Below are 20,575 nucleotides of genomic sequence, written 5' to 3' on the forward strand. Positions count from 1 at the left end.
CTGTTGTTACTTAGTTCATGACAGGAGCCAAAGCAAACCTTAGTTTCATTTGTGCTAGGAAAAAGCAGACTGAACATTGTTGATGATTCAATATGAGCAAATTGACATTCATATACTGTGAAGCAAATACAAGCACAGTATCAGAAACCTTTATTAACTGATCTACTGTGGTGTTTGACATGAAGGACCATGCTTCTCTGATCCCTCAGAGAAGCATTCGTACTTTGTGCGCTTCAAAATCCTCATTCAATAACAACGGCACAGTGTTTGTTTCATTGGCAGGACTTGACGTCTGCTATTCACTGAATGTATTATGAGTCTATGGAAGGGCTTTATGGTTCCACTTGTAGATTGTTTTTATTTCACTTTTGTTGTTGTTTGTTCATATTTTGTCAAATCAAGGTGTTTACATGTGTGGCCACCAACAGGACAGCATGTTTTTTTTACTCTGTCTTTTATAAAGATGTCTCATCTTAAGGTCTGGTCTGATGACCGCAGTGCAAGCTTGAAGATCAGAAAACAAAGGCATTAACATAGAAAATGCAGCAAGAATCTTTGCACATATTTATATTTATAAGATATTTCCATAATTTATATTAAAGAGCACTATTTTTACAAAATGGATATTCCTGCGTGACTCGCATTCTTGTTTAAAATGCAATGTTGATTCTGCATGTTATTTAAATATGCATGATTTTTTTAAGTGGCATTTGCTGTAGAAAACATTTTCCTCCAGCCTTATATATATATATATATATATGCACACACACACAAAAATGAAGATACCACAACTGCTCTTGTTTTCAGAAAAACAGGTCTGAGGCTTACCTTGAGGTATGGGTACAGGATGTCACAAAGTGCTTTCTCTTCTGATCAAAGTTACAACATCTATCTCCCTCTTTTATTAATCCTATAGTCACTTTTCATTCCTTACTGGAAAAATCCCTTTAGCAAGTAAAATGGACACAAGCTCATATTTAACACTTTTATTTCTGCTCTGCTTTTTTAGTTCTACAACCATATCAACTGCATTCAAAGTTACAAATTACAAAGCATTTTTTTGTGCTTTTCTAAGATCTGCACACTTCCATTGATTAACTCTTCTCTTAATTAATTTTTTCTTCTCTCCATTTAACTGAGGGCTTTTATCAGCTCTTCCGCATATTAGAGGGTAATTAACACATTGTAAAAGTTGTAACTCACAAACCATTAAATGCCATTAAGTGAAAAAAAAAAATCAATAGGCCTTGATAAAGTTCCTGAGCAAACCCAATAGAGCTTGACACGATAACATTTCTGACTTACATTGCAGACTTTTAATCGTAGTACAAAAGCACTTTTGTAATTGAAAGATAACCTATTTGTTTATTACATAAGACACTTTGCTTTAGAATCGGTAGTGATGATATGAAAAGGTGTGGTTATATCAGTGGATTCATTCTTGTTTAATAGTCTGATAAACTATAAAAACAAAAGCTAATTAAGCTATAAAAATAAATTCAGAACTTCTATGCAGGCATTAAAGCAGATCCTGGTTTAAGTGTTCATTGATCCGTATCTTTAGCTTCCTTATTTTTTGATTTGCATAGTTATACATAAATTCAAATAACTCACTTCTTAGTCACATATTTATTAATCCATTTTTGTACTTGCACACAGTTTAACTAAAAGTGGAAAACTTTTTATGTGTTTTGGCCGTTCATTTACACGACAACGGTGTTTTTGCGGCCTGAAAACAAACTTTTGAAGAAAAAAAATTCAAAATGCAAGTTTTTGAAAAGATTGTCTCCATATAAATAACAAAAACGTGAATTTGTGAAACCAGTGACATTATGCGTGTGTATAGAGTGCCGAAGTTATATGACGTCACTTTGTAGGCTAAAACGCGGAATTGAGTCGGCCTAAGGTCGATGGGTTTTTTTAATGGGATTTTTCTAAATCGCCTGAAATAAGGTATGAGGTTAACAAAGCCTCTAAATATTTTCACGTTTTGATCTATGACACACAGTTATAACCTGCTTGTGGTTTTTTTTAAACTTATTGTGTCTGCTTGTGTTTTTTAAACTTTATAGGCTTCAAAATGTATAAATTTTGGATTAACTTGTAAAGATCATCTTGAGAGACAAATAGTGCGATTTTCCAAAATACGGAGAAAATGCATAGCTTTTCGATTGAGGGAACCCATGCGCAAGTTGTCCTACGAAGTGACGTCATAACTTCAGCACTCTATAGAGTCACTCTGTAGGCCAGAACGCGGAAGTGAGTTAGCATTTTAGCACTCCCGGTTCCCTCGCTCTAAAGTCTAGGGGTTTTTTTGAATGGGTTTTTGCTAAATCGCCTAAAATAAGGTCTTTGGTGAACAAAGCCTCTAAATATTTTCACGTTTTGATCTATGACATAGAACACAGTTATAACCTGCTTATGGTTTTTAAACTTTATTGTGTCTGCTTGTGTTTTTAAAAAACTTTATATAGGCTTCAAAATGTATACATTTTGGATTAACTTGTAAAGATTTTCTGATTGACAAAACGTGTAAGGGTCACAACACTTTGTTAAAAGTAAAACACAGATCTTCTTTTTTGCGATTTTCCAAAAGTCTATGGGAAAAAAACATAGCTTTTCGATCGAGGAAATTCCCATGCGCCGCTAACTTCCGAGTTGTCCAACAAAGTGACATCATCACTTCGGCACTCTATTACAAGTTCAGTCTATAGGCACATAGTGTATCTTTACACATCGCCAACTACTGGCCTGGCAGCAGAATACAGCGTTTTTAGTCGTTTTCATACAAATTTGAAACTAGTACGTCAAAGTGAGTAAATAATGGCAGATTATTATTTTTTGCTTGAACTACCTGAGTGTACTATTTATGTCATTAGTTTTGTATTGATAAATGTGTGCATTTCTTTATAGGTGTTAGCATTATGGGTAAATTCCAAGCAGACAGCCAAGCAATGGATGTGTGTTTTTTCTTTTGCCAGACTACGGTTTACCCACAAGAGAGATTTACTCCACGGCTTGTTTAGATTCCGAGAAATATGTTATATACATATTTATAATATATGTTTATTATATAGTCAAATATTTACAATACACATCCATGCATAAAGAACCACTGAACAGTCTCTTCTCATAACTCCACTCCAAGGGGTATCTCCCGCTATGTTCTTTTTACAGTATTTGGGAAGTCTCCGCCTTTTCTTCACACTCGTTCAGGCCTTCCTCCTCCTTTTCCCCCCTCTTTAGTGTTTTCAAAACAAAGCTGCAGTCAGTGAGCCCAAGCCTCATTTAGTCAGAGCCAACGCCCGTCAAAAATACAAAGCCCCCAGGCTCAGAAATTTCCTGACCACCCTCTTTCCAAAACAAAACATATTTCTTTCAATATTTTACAAGTTCAATACTAATTCTTTTTTACTTATAAAGCACATTAAGCATAAACACGCACTTTCCTCAGCCTTTGTGAAAACATACACACGTCTGCACGTCTCTGCTCGATGTTTATGTTTTACTGCTGTCAGTACCAGCTTCAGTTGGGGCTTTACAGTAAATCATCTCCGTAACCTTTCTATCTGCGCACTACCGATTCGCTTACTGTAACCCTGGGGAGTGGGGAAGCAATACTCCGCTGAGCCCTCCACGTGTCTAGATATGCTTATGTTTCGACTTCCCTGAATTTTGCAAACTTACGGTAAGCCCGGCTATGTTGATACTCCTGTTGAAGACGCTGATGACTACGATTAACAGATAAGTTATGAGCCGCACGGAGAACCAGCCATCGCGGACATAATATGTGCATGTTTGTGTGTGCGTCTGAGTAAATGACTGAAAGTAATGGGACTCCAGAGGGGTTGTGTGTGCTGGGAAACAGTCCAGTCCTCTCGTGTGTCAGTCTCATATTGTGGTTGACTTAACAGGAAAGGAATGTGAGGCCATTTTTTATACATCCTGGCCCGCTGCAGGGGCCCAGGGAAGACTCTGCAAATGTGTGCGTGCCTGCACACAGGCCCACGTATGTGTGAGGATAGATACTTTCCATGTTGTGAAATGCACTTTAGCACAACATCTTTGTAAAGTCTGTAATCAAGTCTGCCTATAATCACACTGAATGAAAACATTATGTTGACAACATGTCACCGAAATTGTCCCATCGAAAGCAAAATGGCAAACTAACACGCTATGGCTGTCATCAAAACGCTGCTGCTGGTAACAGCTATTTAAAATTTAAAAAAGACTGTCTTACTATTTTCGTTTAAGCAAATGATGTCAAGTCTTACCATAATATTTGCACACCCTTAACTTATGCATCAACATCAACAGCATGGAATACACTTTTGCATGTACTATTGACATGCAAAGGTGTCAATAGTACATGCTATGGTGTATTACATGGTATATTCTGGTATACACATCAAAATACTATGTGTGCCATCTCAGGTTTTGTTACTTAGGCCTATAAAAATATCATGATTTTTACATGAGCCTGGGAACCAATAGCTGATTGTGCCCTGCAATTTTCCAGTAAAAATCTTAACATAACATCCTTTAAAATAAGATAAATTAGTATAAGAGGCAAAATTGCAGAAAAGGGTTAATATAGGGTATTGAGATTTGTGTCTAATATACAAAAAAAAAAATCTAAATATGTTTGGGAAGTACAAAAGTACACACACAGAGAGAGAAAGAGAGAGATGAGATGTGTACAAAAGTTAAATTCATCTATATAAAATGTATACAGTGAAGAGGCAGTATCATTTTACATTTAATTTAAATAATTTCGGCACCTAGTTTCACTGGTGGTATCTAACCTAAAGTGTTGATCCATGCAGGAGCAGCTCTAAATATTCACTGTGCTATTAAATGAAAGATAAAATATGATGAAACAATAGAATAAAGAGTGAAAGTAACAGAAGCTCCTACAAAACATTTATAATTAGGCGTGAAAATAAATGAAGGAAATATTTACTTGCTAAACAAACAGAGCCAACTAATTTGATGCACATTCTTTCGGCTTCTCTAACAATACATATATTAAGCAAAATTACAAAGGGAATGAATATACGGGTATTGGTACTCTGTATAAATTGACTAGCGCAAACCTTATAAATCACCTTTCATGATTCATTTAAATTCTGTCCTCCCATAAATGTTGCGTCTGAAAGGGAAACTCTTACAAATGCATATGCAATGAGGTCAGTGCAAAAAATAACCATTCCCAGCCTTTTTCACTGTGCATCTTCAGTAAATCTTGACAGTAGTTTTTGCGTTGGTGCAAGGCGGCCCTAGGTCTCTTTAACGTGAACAAGGCCTGCTGGTTGGACCTGTTAGCTCTGTAGAGGAGCATGTTTGAGTGAGATGTTGGTTGGACCTGTGTTCCCTGCAGGAGAGGGGTCAGAGAATGCAAGCTGGGATGAAAGAGGCCTCGTGGGACAGATTTACAACTGGGACTTTGTGGTCAAACAGCTAATGGTTTGAGGAATGACTTGAGTATGTCTGAGAGAGAGGAAGAGGAGGGGCTGTGCAGCGAGCAAGAGAAAGGGCAGAGATTCCCTCTGTCCTGATTTCAAACTGACACCGGGGCCATGAGGCTGTGTTTTTGTTTATCGTTCCCGCTCCTTCCCTGTCCTCATTTCCATCCGTTCTTCTCCTGCTCGTTGTGCCGCCTTCGCCTTTCCTTGCAGACACACACACACACACACTTGCAAAGAAACAAAGTCCAACAATCCCCCTCCCCATCTAACACACATGGTTCCCATTCCCTTCATACCTCCCTGTGCCATCAGAGCCCAGTTTCCAGGAAAGAGGCTCTTTAATTGAGTTGACTCTTTACTGCTCTTGCAATGTGAGTGAGAGAGAGAGGACACATTTAGACAGGAAGGGGAGGTGCAGAGCGGGAGCTCATGCACAAACTCACACGTTCCTTTACTGTAAGAACTCATTTCCCCCGTCCTAGCTGCTCGCTTTCTTTCTGCACCCTTTCCTTCTCCATCCCATCAATTTTCGCTTTGTTTTGGTCACCGTCTGCACAATTTTGCATGCTGGATTATATAAATCATGCACATTCAAAATGCACTATAGCATTGTCTTATTGTCATGCAATACTGGTGCATGTTTGTTTGTCCATCTGTGTAGATTATTATTGATTCAAGTTTCATCGGTCTCAGCATGCACACTACTCGCATCATTTTTAAATGAATAAAATACTAAAGAAATGTTCAATTCAGAAATATATATGACCAGATGTATAAATAAGAATTTAAAAAGAAAATTATATTTGACATATGGTATATAAAAATATAAAGAAAGGGTAGTAAAATATATTTATTGTTTAAATCATTTGTTTTTTTTTATTTTATTTACATCATCTTAAATATGTATAAGATTAAATATGTATAAGATGTATAAGATAAAAAAAAATGTATAAGATTTATATAAAAACAATTAAATTATTAAAAATAAATTGTTTAATTATCAAGCTTGAAAAAAATATGTATGGCTGACAATAAATAAATGAATGCATAAATAAAGCAAAGTTCCATGGTTGGTATAAGAAATATATGATTTACAGAGATGAACCCAAGCGCAGACCAGATAATAGGACAAAACAAGGGAAAACAAAACCCATGAGGGGGCAGGGCAAGACTAGACTAGGAGAGACTAAACTTTGACTGAGACTTCACAGATTATCTGACAATAAAATAATAAACTAAAGTAGAAACGGGAGCAGAACTTTCTCTAGACAATAGACTCGACAGGACACACACATGGAATGATACAGGTATAAGGTAATGAACCGGCACAGAACAAACAATGATTAACGAGGAGAACAAGGGGGCAGGTTTAAGTGACAAGACAACACAAGCACATGTCCCAAACAAAAGGCCATGTGCTTACACACAAAACATGATCCTGCATCAAGACGGAAAATCAAGGACACGAGGGCAGAATCATGACAACTGACTAACCTTCGGCTCTCGGCTTCATGTTCAATTGGCAAATTGCAGTGAAGAACTACGAAAACTAAAATTATTTACTCTTCAGTTTACGTAATGAAAGTTTATTTGTTTCTAACGGTTTACTTTCCGTTTACATTAGGTTGTAAATCCCAGATTTTCAAAGTGGACTTGTATACTGTAACTTTAGAAGAGTCTTGGCAAGGAAGAGTAAACCTGAAACCAGCACAACCTGGAACAATGAGTTCTCCTTTGATGGATTTCAAAAGTTTGAGGCTTTGCTAAGAAATAGGAGCTCAATAAGTCAGCAAGACATGCACAAACATGTGAAGATGTCTTAGAAATCTACAAGTTTCAGGATTCATTGGTCATCAAAACCCATTCTCCAGAAGTTAAGTCACGTGTACTGTATGACCCTGTGTGTAGGTTCATAAAAGACACAGTGACTTCATGCCAGTTGATCTCAAGACAGGAAGCACATATCGCCCTAAACAATAGAACAGAGGCTTTTCATCTCTTCATCAGTCATCCTTGATTTCTACATTGCACTCAGATTACAGCTATGGCACAATATCCACTTTTCAGCAGACTTGGTTTAGGAAGTATTTTTCCTTTTCTTTCCCTGAAGATGAATGTATTGTAATGTAATGTATTTACTGACTTAAGATGGAGCTGAAAGGATATGACAATCATTGAAAAGAGCTCAGTGGTGATGAGGTTTTACAATTAACCCGTGTAACTGACAATGTGAGTTTTGGATCGTAGACCTTAACAATAAAAAAAGAAGTTCAAACAAAGCCAAGCTACCAAAATGACATACGCAGCGAAAAGAGAGATAGAGAGAGAGAGAGAAAAACTGCAGAGCGTTCGAAAGATCTAAGCACAGGAAACCAGAGAGATGAGAGAGGTTTCCTGTCTGCTGTGTTGGACAGAGAGAAGGTAACACCTGAAGGTTTGCTACACATTCCTCAAACATAAATAAACCACTCATCAGACCCACACGCAACTACCTGAAGAACTATGTTTTGGCGCAGAGAAAAGGTTACATGTAGGCGTATTATGACTGGAAGAAATCTCACCCATGAGCTGAGAAAGCTTGTGTGAGCAGGGAGAGAAATGTGCAAGAAATAAAGCTTCATTCGGAGTCAGTCAGATATCTTGGATGTTTGCCCTGCTGTGTTTTCACTTCCGTCTCACCTTCTGACCTGCGGTGATGGACTGTCAGCTTACTGGAACACATGCAGTGCCTTTCCAAGGGCGGCGTAGTTCTTTTCGATTTTGAACTGATATCTGATATGGTGTTTCTCTTCTCTCTTTACCAAACACATTCCTATAACAGCGACCACAGCCCACATTTAGAGATTTAAAGAAAACCGGTTTCAACCCTGTTTGAATCCTCGTGTTTCCTGAAAATGAGATACCACATCAGATCACAGTTCCTTTGCAGGATCATTCTCATCATTCAAAAATAATTTGTCCATCCACAAACATGTTTTTGTGAAGCTACCTGTTCTTCATATTTAAAGGACAGTTCGCACATTTGTCGTTCAACCCCGTTGGTTAATGATGTCACGCAGGTGGTGGAGTAATAATGGCATCTGAGGACTAATTCTAATTTATTAGTCAGGCTTGTTCTTGCGTAGCCCAGCATGTAAGCACAAACTAAAAGACAAAAATTAAATACAGTGGTATGAATAAGTTTTGGCACCCATGCTAAAGTTGCCTAAAAAGAGGAATAAAAAAAATCATCTTTTGGATATTGATCTTAATGCCTTAATTAGAAAAACGAGGAAAACTCCAACCTTTAAGGACACAAATTTTCTTTGTGAATGAATAATGTATCATAAATAAATAAATGTTTTTCCTTAAAATACAGGGTGCATACGTCAGAGCACCCCTATGTTAAATTCCCATAGAGTCAGGCAGATTTTTATTTTTAAAAGCCAGTTATTTCATGGATCCAGGATAATATGCATCCTGATAAAGTTCCCTTGGCCTTTGGAATTAAAATATCCCCACATCATCACACACCTTCCACCACACCTAGAGATTGGCATGGGGTACTTTCCATAAGATCATCTTTCAATGCAAATCAAACCAGCTATTAGGCTAACTGAAGTAAAACCATGCCAATCTCTAGGTGTGGTGGAAGGTGTGTGATGATGTGGGGATATTTTAATTCCAAAGGCCAAGGGAACTTTATGAATGAGATTTCATACGCAATTTCATGAGATCAGTCTGGAATGCAGCTAAAGGGTTAGTTCACCCAAAAATGAAAATGTCGTTCCAAGCCTGTAAGACCTCGTTCATCTTCAGAACACAGTTTAAGATATTTTAGATATTTTAGTCCAAGAGCTTTCTGTCCCTCCATTGAAAATGTATGTACGGTATACTGTCCTTGTCCAGAAAGGAAATAAAGACATCATCAAAGTAGTCCACGTGACATCAGTGTTTTGAAGCATCAAAAATACATTTTGGTCCAAAAATAACAAAAACTACACTGTAAAAAATTTCTTGTCAAATTAACAGTAACTTACTGGCAACAATTATCCAGTACTTGCTGTATTTCATTTAACAGTAAAATTACCGTAACACTAACTACAGTATTGTTAAGCATACTGCAAATTAAATAACATTATTTTACTGTAATTTCTTACCATATTAAAGTACAGAATTACACTGTTAATTTTTAATAATACTGTATAGTATGAAATGTTATTGTATTTATTTTATAGTGCTACTGTGTAACCTGTAGAAAATCCGTAGAAATATTATTTTAACTGTTAATGGGAAATAGAAAAAAGAACAATTGAAGCTTAAACTGCACAAGGTTTATTGTGTATTTACAAACACATTAGTACATTTATATAATATACATTTAAATACATTAATACAATTAAATACATTAATAATAAAAATGTAATATAATACAATAAAAATCATGCATGACAATCATGAACAATTATGCATAAATACATGCAAAAATTATCATGAACAGGTAAAATAGAAAAGATTAAAGGGGTGCTATCTGATCAATCTATTAGAAAGATAGTTCATAACAACTCATCCACCCACTCCCTGCTGGGGTAAAACAGCTTAAACTAGTCTAAGATTCTCTATTGGTTTGAGATAGACTGTCTAACTGGTCAGTTGCTGATTTTAAAGGGTTTTTGGCTGCTTTCGATCTAAGGGACCAGATTTGCAGGGCTGGGAGACACATATAAACTTAAAAGCTTTGACGAGTAAACCACCAATCCAGATGAGTATAACAAAATGACAAGTTATCCAGTGTCCTTAAAAAAAAAAAAACTAAACACAAAACAACCTCATCATGCACATGTGCCATGAAAAACTTGCATTACAGTATCAATAATTATTTATATGCAGACTTATGTTCTAACTTTTGCAATAGGAAGTTTTCTATCCAAGCTTTTATGCAATTAAACCTTAAACTGTACAGTAACGTTTATTTTCACACAACAATTCTAAACAACTTGCAGATAGACAAAATTCACACTTCACAGATGGATAAAAATCCGTTTAAAATGTTCACAGTGGGTCAGTACTGGACCAAGGTATAGTAGTAGTAGTTAGATAAATAGAATAATTAAATTAGATTAGATTTACAATTCATCGGTCATCAAGATGGATAGGGGTCTTCTTAACATGCACAGCTCACACCTGTGGAAAAGGAGAACAGACAAGACAGTTAAAATATAGTACGTTTTTGTTGTTGTTTTGGCTAAACAGCAAAAACAGACAAAATGATGTCTAAAGTGTAATTCACTTAATACTAAAATCTTGTTTGTTGGACTGTTGTTTAAAATCAATTCATTTACGTTCACGTGAAAACGTAGGCTAAATCTTGCTTGTGTGATACTAAGTTACATGACTTAAAAAAAGATTGACAAGGCATCGTTCCCTTCAAATGAGTACATGTCAGTTTACACATAGTAAAAAAAAAAAAAAAAAAAAAAAAAAAAAAAAGATATTATAGCCGACAATACTGTAGTATATGCAGTGAATGGTTCCTACCGGAACACCCCCAGGCAGTTTGTGTAGTTGGTATGACCCGGGTTTTTTGTTGTTGTTGTTGATTCTAAGTTCGCTAGTAAAGTGTTCAACACCAGGCTAACTCCCTCGTGTATGTGTTGTTAATGATAACCAAAGATTAACAAAGACCACAACAAATACTGTAAATGTCACACATAGCTTTGTATTTTGGACAAAAATACACCTTGGGCGCTTTCCGCGGTCCAACTTTATCACTGAGGTAACGTTAACGTTATAATGGCAGAACGCCAGGTCAGGATTTACACGAAAATAAGCGTGAAAAAAATCAATAAGAGGAATCGGCACTTTAATTTTATAACAATAAATCCGAATCCTAACCTTGGATGTCCGATTTCAGGATACATTTATCGATTAGCAATTCCTAACCCCTGTAAGTCATAAAATAATGAACGTGCTGGGCTTCCACCGACTTAACTTGGTAAATAACAAAATGATTAGACCATTTTGACCGTATAAGAGGTTACATATGAAATATATGTCAATAAAATCACATTTAATCAAGTAAGGCTATCAACATAAAAGAAATCCGCGTCTGACTTATAGGCTACAGACGTAGAACATTCCGCGGCCACTTCTTTCTAACGTTAACGTAAGTAACTCGGTTTGCATAAAAATATGAATTACTAACCAGATGTATGGCGAAAACGTTGCCGACCGACAGCGACGCGATGCACGGCCTGCGTGTTCTTACAGAGGGAAGGGAACTGAAGACTTCTTCATAAAATGGCAGCTTGTTGTGGTTATTTTTCGCGGTCATTTCGTACTAATGTATTTGAATTTACAGTAACATCCCAAATGGCTACATTGAAGAGTAGCCTATCATATACATATTATATTAAAATGTCTAGAATATATTAAATTGAATATAGAAATCGTGGTCAGCTATTCTAAATAACTTTAAGTTATTAGCTAGAATCCGTTTGCATACACATTATAAGAATTATTACTTACCAGATGAAGAAGTTGCAGGTCGGCAGAAAAGACAGCAGCACCACTGACACGACAGAGAAACTCTTCCAAAGTCAAATATGCTCTCATGCACACCCCACTGACATAAATTATGTCATAAATTATGACTGTTAATGGTCAACCAGTGCTACATTTTTATTTTAAATGTAAGAATAACATTAGTAGGCTAGCAATTTTACCCGTGGAACTGTGTGTGGTGTTTTTCGCGGTCAATTGCACTGCTGTATTTAGATTAACAGTAACTGATAATTTCCCAGAATGCATTGCAATTCTACAGTAACATACTGTCAACTGTGTGCACAGTACATAACTGTTGAAAAAACAATTTAATACTGTGAAAACAACTAAATCTACTGTAACTTACTGTACATAGATTATACAGTAAGAAACTGTTGAGAAAAACAGTATAATCCTGTGAAAACAACAGAAATCATTTACAGTGTACGACTTTTTTCAGCATTAAATTGTCTTCCGGTTCTGTTGTCGAGCCGCGTTCACGAGTCCACAGTGACGCTGAGGACGTGAGACGCCGGTGACATAAGATATAAGTCGTAGTTTTTGTTATTTTTGGACCAAAATGTATTTTCGATGCTTCAAAACATTCTAAGTAACCCACTGATGTCACATGGACTACTTTGATGATGTCTTTATTTCCTTTCTGGACAAGGACAGTATACCGTACATACATTTTCAATGGAGGGACAGAAAACTCTCGGACTAAATCTAAAATATCTTAAAACTGTGTTCCGAAGATGAACGGAGGTCTTACGGGCTTGGAACGACATGAGGGTGAGTCATTAATGACATAATTTTCATTTTTGGGTGAACTAACCCTTTAACGGCAATTTACCAGGAAAGCCTGTATGTGAAAAGGGCTGCTGTCTCACACACACACACACTCTCAGGCTTTGTTCTGTCAGACAGGAACTGGCATATCCAACCTAAATCCTTGGAGTTGTTGTAGTCTGAACAGCAAAAACATGTGATCCAATATGATCTAAATCAAATTATGCGGTATTCAGTTAATTCATTTAAAATCATGTTGTAATGATTTTTGTCATGCAAACAAGGAACTAAGGCAAGTTTATACTTAAATGTGCTAATTGACACTAGGCTTCATAGCTTAATCCAAGCATTGTCTGTGAAACCAGGCCAGAGTTTGTTCAGCTAGGTTCATGCAGGCCAATGGTGTTTTACAGGTATGGTCACCATCAACTTTGCAGAAAAATAATTATATCAACTAGGATTGCAGAATGTAAATTAAACAGAATTTTTGGCTGAACTATTCTTTTACGCAGAATTGGGATGGGAGATTAACCTCAGGCACATTGCATTATGTCTGGTTGAATCAGCATGAGATTAAGATACCGTTATATTTCATAAAGCAGTAGAAAATCCAAGAGAACAAATAGCTTCATTGTGTCTGAAATGATTCAGCCTTGATGTGTTTAGTGATGTTAAGGGCGTTTCAAAAGATTGAGTCATTATTCGTGTAAATATGACTAAGCACTTGTTAACGTCACTTTCTTCTGTCATCGTGTACTTCCAAACTAGTTTATATATAATGTAAATTACTTTATTTATTTTTTTAAACCCCTCTCCCTCTTGCAACAACGTTGATGATTAGCACACACACACATTTTTGAGGGGAAAAAGATCAATTTGGTCTACAAAAACAGACCACATCAGTTTTGATAATTATTCAATTATTTAAATCATTTTAAATGATTGTCTGTCACTATACAACACATTTAATAAAACTCGTATCTGAGACAGCAAATACAGACATATCGACAGGCCAAGATGCAGATGTGTGGATCCCTCATGTAAGCATATTAGAAAAATACATCAAATACAAATAGCCAGAATGGGCATGTTGACATTTTCAAATAATATAACAGTTCTGTTTCAACGGTCATAAACAACAGATCCTCTGACCTATTAATGGTGGGAGAGTCTTTGTATAGGTGCTTGGCTCGAATCAAATCAATACATGTAGTTCCATTGCCAGATTACTAATGGTGAAAACATAAAGCTCACCTCTCACATACATGCGCAAGCGCTTCCACACATACAGGAAAATACTCATCCCCTTTTACTCTTAATAGTGAAAATGAAATACAATAAAAGATCTCTGTGAAATGTTTTGGAATTTGATATGGTCTTCATTATAGAATATATGAAGAGTTCAGATGCAAAAGCCTCTAAATGCCATTTGAAATTTTCTTCTTTAATGATAATTTTTGTCAAACTTGTATATTTAAGTTCAGTAATTTCACTTCAATAACAATTAATAGGTAATTATCATTGCCATTTAAGTGAAATCACTGAACTTAAATATACAAGTTTGACAAAAATCATCATTAAAGAAGAACATTTCAAATGGCATTTAGAGGCTTTTGCATCTGAACTCTTCATATACTGTCTCTATTTTGATGGGTGAAAAGCAGTTTGTCCATTTAAATAATTTCACCATTCCACAGGAAAGCACATTTCATTATTGATGAGTTACTGCTCTGTTTGCAGTTTCAATTGATTTCTCTGAAAAAATAACAGAGTGGTTTGATGGAAAAGTCACGTGTGGGGAGTCTTTTACGACCATAGAGGCTCATCCAGACTTTTCTACACTCTTAGAAGAAAAGGTTCTATCAGCGCTACGTATTTGGAACCCCTAAAAGGTTCTATACACTCTTAAAAAAGGGTTCCTCTGGGTTCTTTATAGAACCCTGGGGTTCCATACTTGGCCAATAGAACCTTTTACAAAAAAATTTGGTTCTATATAGAACCATTTTGGAGTTCCATATATGAAGCGGAGATGGAACCATTTCTGGTTCTAAATAGAACCATTTCTTCTAAGAGTGTAACATAATGGGCTTAACACAATGACGACAGAGTTGCGACGGTTCACTGCTACTTGAAAACAAAGAATGTCACCTACTTGCATTGTCTGACCTTTTCAAAAATACATTATAGTCTTCTGAAATGCATTAATGAGTCGTCATGGAATGTCTTTGATGCATCTGTCTAATTATAGGGCATTCAAGCATGACATTTCACACAAACATGAATGGCTTACTTACCAGAAACCAATGGGTGTGACTGATTCGTTGAGCACCATTGAATTGTAAATATAGTCAAAAAACAATACATTTCACAAAGACATGTCAAAGAGAAACCACTCTTTTGTTTAAGAAATCAACATCACCAAATGGACCAAGTAAGTGTGTCTTCTCTGCAGTTTCCCAATTTCTGTTCCTCTTGTGAGACGCCCCTGGAAAAGCGATTGCTTGTTGACCGTCTACAACACTGACGCAAACGGAACAGCCATTATACAATGTATCTTCCTTCCTGAAAATATTCCAAAATACCAAAGCCACAAAAATAGAAAGACTGCAAGACCCTATTATTCTCAATCTTAAGATCAAGAAAAAATACAAAGAGAGAGATTTAGAGAGCAGGAACGGTCATTTCCACTGTTTCTCCCACAAATATATGTGTACGAATTGTAAGAGTTTCCACATAGTAATTCCACCGCTGCAAATCACATAAGCATTGATGAAGACTGCAAGCTCATCTCATTACTTATTGACAAAGAAACAGATTAAATCATCACCAGCAGCATCAGGGGGGGACCAGACCGGACCCATATGAATTTTGTAGCAGTTTTATTTCCTTAACTTAAAAAATGTGATGTGGAAGTGTGTCAATTTTTATATTAAAATATTTATTTTATCAAACAACTTAAATGTTTACCATCCTCCTTGTCTTGTCCACACTTGGCTGTCATCTATATCTCTTTTTTGCTTCACATCCTTCCCCTTGTTTATTCTAACTTCACAATTCACAATAACCCAGACCAAAATAAAATGAGTGCCGTGTGTTCCTGGAAACACTGATCTCTAACTTTGCTATTCTTCCTCTGGTAATTTTCCCAGATGTTTTAGAGCTGATTTTGACAAACTAACAACTGTTTTTGATCTTTCCCGGTGGGGTGGGAGGTCAGGATGAGATCAGCTGGGATTTGATTCATTGTGGATGACTTGGTCTGGTAAACGGAGCATGAGTTTTCCACAGCATGGAAAGCACTGTGTGAACCTTATGGTGATGTGTCACGACAAACAGAATCCCGCAAATCCTGCTATTGTATGTGTTTTTGCAAGCATGTGTGTATTGGCAATGAGAAAAACCTGACTGGTCTAAATTACCAGAAATATGGTGAAATCCAGGCCCCAGGGAGACCCATGAACGCTGACTTAAACATTCACTTTTCTACTCTGAATGACAATAGACTTTCAGTTTGTTAAACAGGTTGCACAAGTCCAAAGTGAATATAATTATATAGTGATTTTAATCATGATAGTCAATTAAACTATATTTATTAAAAAAACATTTATTAAAATTTCTTCTTTTTATAATAATTACCAATTAAAAATATAAAAAATAAATCACCAATAATAATATTAATTATAAAAAATGATGATGATATTATTTATTTATTATTATTATTATTATAAACAACAACAACAATAACAGTAATAAAAAGTTTACTTTTGATACAGTCAATTAAAATGTATTTATTAAAACATATTTACTAAAATGTATTTTTATTTTATAATAATAATTATAATAAAAAGTAGTAAAATCTAATTGTTTATTACAAATTATTTATAAAAATGTATAATAGGTATAAAATGTAAAATGTATAAATAAATCACCAATAATAGTAGATATTATTAATAATAGTCAATTTTATTAAAACTTTATTCAAAATATAATCTTGCTAAAAAATACATTAAAATAAAAATATAACAAAATCACCAATAATAATCATTATAATGATGATGATATTGATACAATGAATTTATTTATATAAATAAATAAAAATATAAGTAAATCACCAATAATAATAATAACAACAACAATAATGATAAATAACAATTGTAGTCAATTAAAATGTATTTGTTACAAAAACATTTATTAAAATAAAAATATTATTAAAATAATCATCTATTTAAAACATAATAAATAAATCACCAATATTAATAATTATAATAATGATGGTGATATGGATACAATCAATATATCTATTAAAATTATGATTATTTTTGGTATTATTATTATCAATAAAAACAATAATGTTTAATATCGAAACAGTCAATTAAAATTTCTTTTTTAAAACATTTATTAAAATGTATTCTTGTTTATTTATTTAATAATAATAATAATAATAATAATAATAATAATAATAAAATCACTATTTGTTACAAATTATTTATTAAAATGTGTTTTAAAATACAATCAATAAATAATAATAATAACAATAATAATAGAGATAGGTCACTTTGACTTTCCAGTTTCAAAATGCTCTTCCACACGAGACTCAGTAAACCATTTATTTATGGACTTTGTGCATGAGCAGCGTCATGATGGAGCAGAAAGGGGCCCGATACTGTAAATGTTTGTCTAAAGAGACTGCAGGGCTGCATGTTTGACTTGTGCACCTGTTAGTAAAGGGTGTAGCTGAAATAGTCAAAAATAGTCCCCAACTCTTCACCACAGTCACACCGTTTTAATGAGACTGTGTAAGCCAGACATCTGCATGCACCACCCCAGAAAGCCAGTTGTCTTTCCTCACACATAAGTTGAGAGAGACTAAACCGTGCAAATTAAGCATAGTGCTGTCTGCATAAAAATAAAGGCCAAATTCCACAAGGAACAGTGATGACTGTAGCAGGCCAGTAGGTCTGAAGCGCTGCGTTTTCTCAGTGACGCTACGGCGAGGGCAGCCAATAACAGCTGCTCCATTATTTTAAAAACATTGATCTTACAGCAATGAGTCCATTTATCCGGGAACATATGCAAACGCTCCAAAACAACACAGCTGTTTCTATGGCAACGGCAGGGCCGGGGCAACAGAGACAAATTAGTTCTATTTCATGAAGGCTGAGATTTTTTAGCACAGTAAAAAAAAATGTGCAGGCAAATTGCTTTGTTTACTTAACATTTTCTTTCAAAAGCACACATGGCACAATTTCTTCCCGGAAAAGTAGTTGCTGGAAAATACTGCATTGCAGCATGTTGAGATGTATGTTGCAACGTTTATGAGCCGTAAGCAGCTCATATCAGATTTTTGAGAGCAAAACTCTAAATTCCTCTTTAGGTTGTTAGAACTAATAGAGATGATGTCACAAAAAACACACAAACAGCCATATAAAGCTTTTCCCAAGCATCTTGATCCAATGATTTCTATTGCTTGTAACTAGCTGTGATTATATTCACATAAAGCATTATGAGATCCAAAGGTCTTAGAGTACTGATGCTTTTAATTTAGCAAAAAAAAAAAAAAAAAGATTTTAACTTTGCATTAACTTCTGTACAATCTGTACAAAAGTGCATTTTCAATGACGTTTTTCTATAAATGCAATCAAGATTATACACTGTAAAAAAAATTTCAAGATTTGTTATCACAACATTTTTTCTTTTGTCAAATCAACTTAAATAATTTATTTAGTTGTGATAACTTATTATTTTGAGTTTCTGATGATTAAATCAATCTCCATTGTATTAACTCACTTTTTCCAGTTCAATCAATTTAAAATTTTAAGGCAACCAGGTTACTTTAAGTTAAACCAACAATATTTTTTACAGTGTAAGATTATGAAATTGTAGCACCCTACACCCTCCTGGGCTTTTAAAAAAAATGAGTAGTAGTAACTCAGGAAAGAATATGGTACAACATTTCTTGGATGATTGACCTCAAGTACTTTGACCCCAGTTTAGATGGGAGCTGAGGGCTCACAACAACAGCAAGAATTGAGAGACGATAAATTAATTGATGAGAAAAATACTGGAAAAAAGAGAAAGGATGTCAGGCGGGGATTTAATAGCGATGATGTTAAAAGTGGCAAACTTGAAGGTTTTCTCTGACTTATTCTCGTGGCCCAGAAGTGTAGACTGCACTGGTGTTTCATCGAGAGACACTGGTTTCTGGAGATCATATCTAAACCACCAGAAAGAAATAAACCTCAGACACTTACAGTAAATGTGGGAAATCTTAGCAGACCACCCAGTGAGACGCACAGAATTAATGATAAACCGACTGCTGGATTGTTATAAGTATAAAATATGCACACACAGGTAAACATTAGACCCAAAATGGAGCAAACCCGTTGTGGGGCACTATCTTCCTTTAGTTAGTTCTCAAGGATTTGGATTTATCTCATTTAGGAACTTCTGACTTCCAGCTCACACGGGACATGAGACAGATGAGCGAGAGATGTGAGTCACTCTCAGGAACAGATGTGCCCTCTCACGCCACCCATTTCCAGCATCTGCGCTCGTCCTGCCTCACTCTTTAACCCATCAATCATCTACGGAGCTTCAGCCCCACTGTGACTTAATGATTAGTGAAAGGCTAATAGACATGTTTGTGTAAACAGGTCAAAACATAAAGTGCATCCACATGTTCAAGATATTTAAATCTGAATACTGGCAAACGGGAAAACTAACTGTCATTTGTCCCGTATAGGAAGCTTTTTTCAAAAAGATAAAGCGAAGCCAGTTAAAATATACTATGGGGCCAAACGTCAGAGGTCAGAGCCTGACTCCACCCACTGGCAATATTAAAATGCTGAAAAAGTGGGCTGACCCCAGCGGAGATAGAGGGACGAAATAGATGCTAAAACACTCTATCCTGGTCATATTCAATACTCACAATTCTAATTGACTAATCCTGACTCCCTACAGTGGTTTTGACGACACAAGATGGTTTTTATACTGCCAAGGGCGTAGCTCGCGTGGTGAGCTGAAACCTGCGTACGTCACAAAGTGCGGAACATCCAATAGGAAAATTCAACTGCAGTAGCCACCGTTCAACCTGAAGAGGGCAGCACTAAGAAGACGTTTTTACACCATATATTGTACTGAGAAATAGAACACTTTATAAACAAATGTCAAAAGTTATTTGAATCAATGACTGGTATTAATAAAGATCCATTCTTACAGATCATTAACTAAAAAAAGTTGGTTTAGTGTTTAGTTACTCTTGATACACTGATAATTGTACATAAAACCTACTGTAATGACGACGTTGCACGAGTCTTCAAATAATAATCATAAGTGAGTGATTTTGTTTTTTTCTTCTATTGTATATAGTATATATATATCTTTTCTTATATATTGTATATATTTATTTTCTATAAATGTATAGAAAACATTTCAGGATTTTTCTCCACACAATGGACTTCACAATGCATTCTCATCCCAAGTCGTCATATACTGAAGCTTTTGACAATGCGTATACATCCAACGCATATGGCAACCTTTAGCGTCAATATAACACGCTTCGGTTATGGGTAGGTTTAGATATGGGGTAGTGTTAGGGTTAGACCACTAGGAGGCGCCTTCTGGCCCATATATATCTGTGTCTCATATTGACACTAAAAGGTGCCTTGTATATACATTGTCAAAAGCGTCAGTATGATGCCTTGGGATGAGACGGGCTGGTGAACTATTTGGTTAACGTTGAAGTCCAAATCAATGTGGTTTCAAAGGGTTTTGCACGATCCGAGCTGATGAATAGG

General features: G+C 35.5%; 1 protein-coding gene across 1 annotated transcript in view; it reads right to left on the reverse strand.

Moving 5' to 3' along the window:
* pgs1 (phosphatidylglycerophosphate synthase 1) overlaps window positions 1-20,575 on the reverse strand; it is a 65,185-nt gene that overhangs the window by 27,522 nt on the left and 17,088 nt on the right. The window lies entirely within an intron of this gene.

Source organism: Pimephales promelas, chromosome 17, assembly GCF_988280905.1.
Source record: "Pimephales promelas chromosome 17, fPimPro1.hap1.1, whole genome shotgun sequence".
Classification (NCBI taxonomy): Eukaryota; Metazoa; Chordata; class Actinopteri; order Cypriniformes; family Leuciscidae; genus Pimephales; species Pimephales promelas.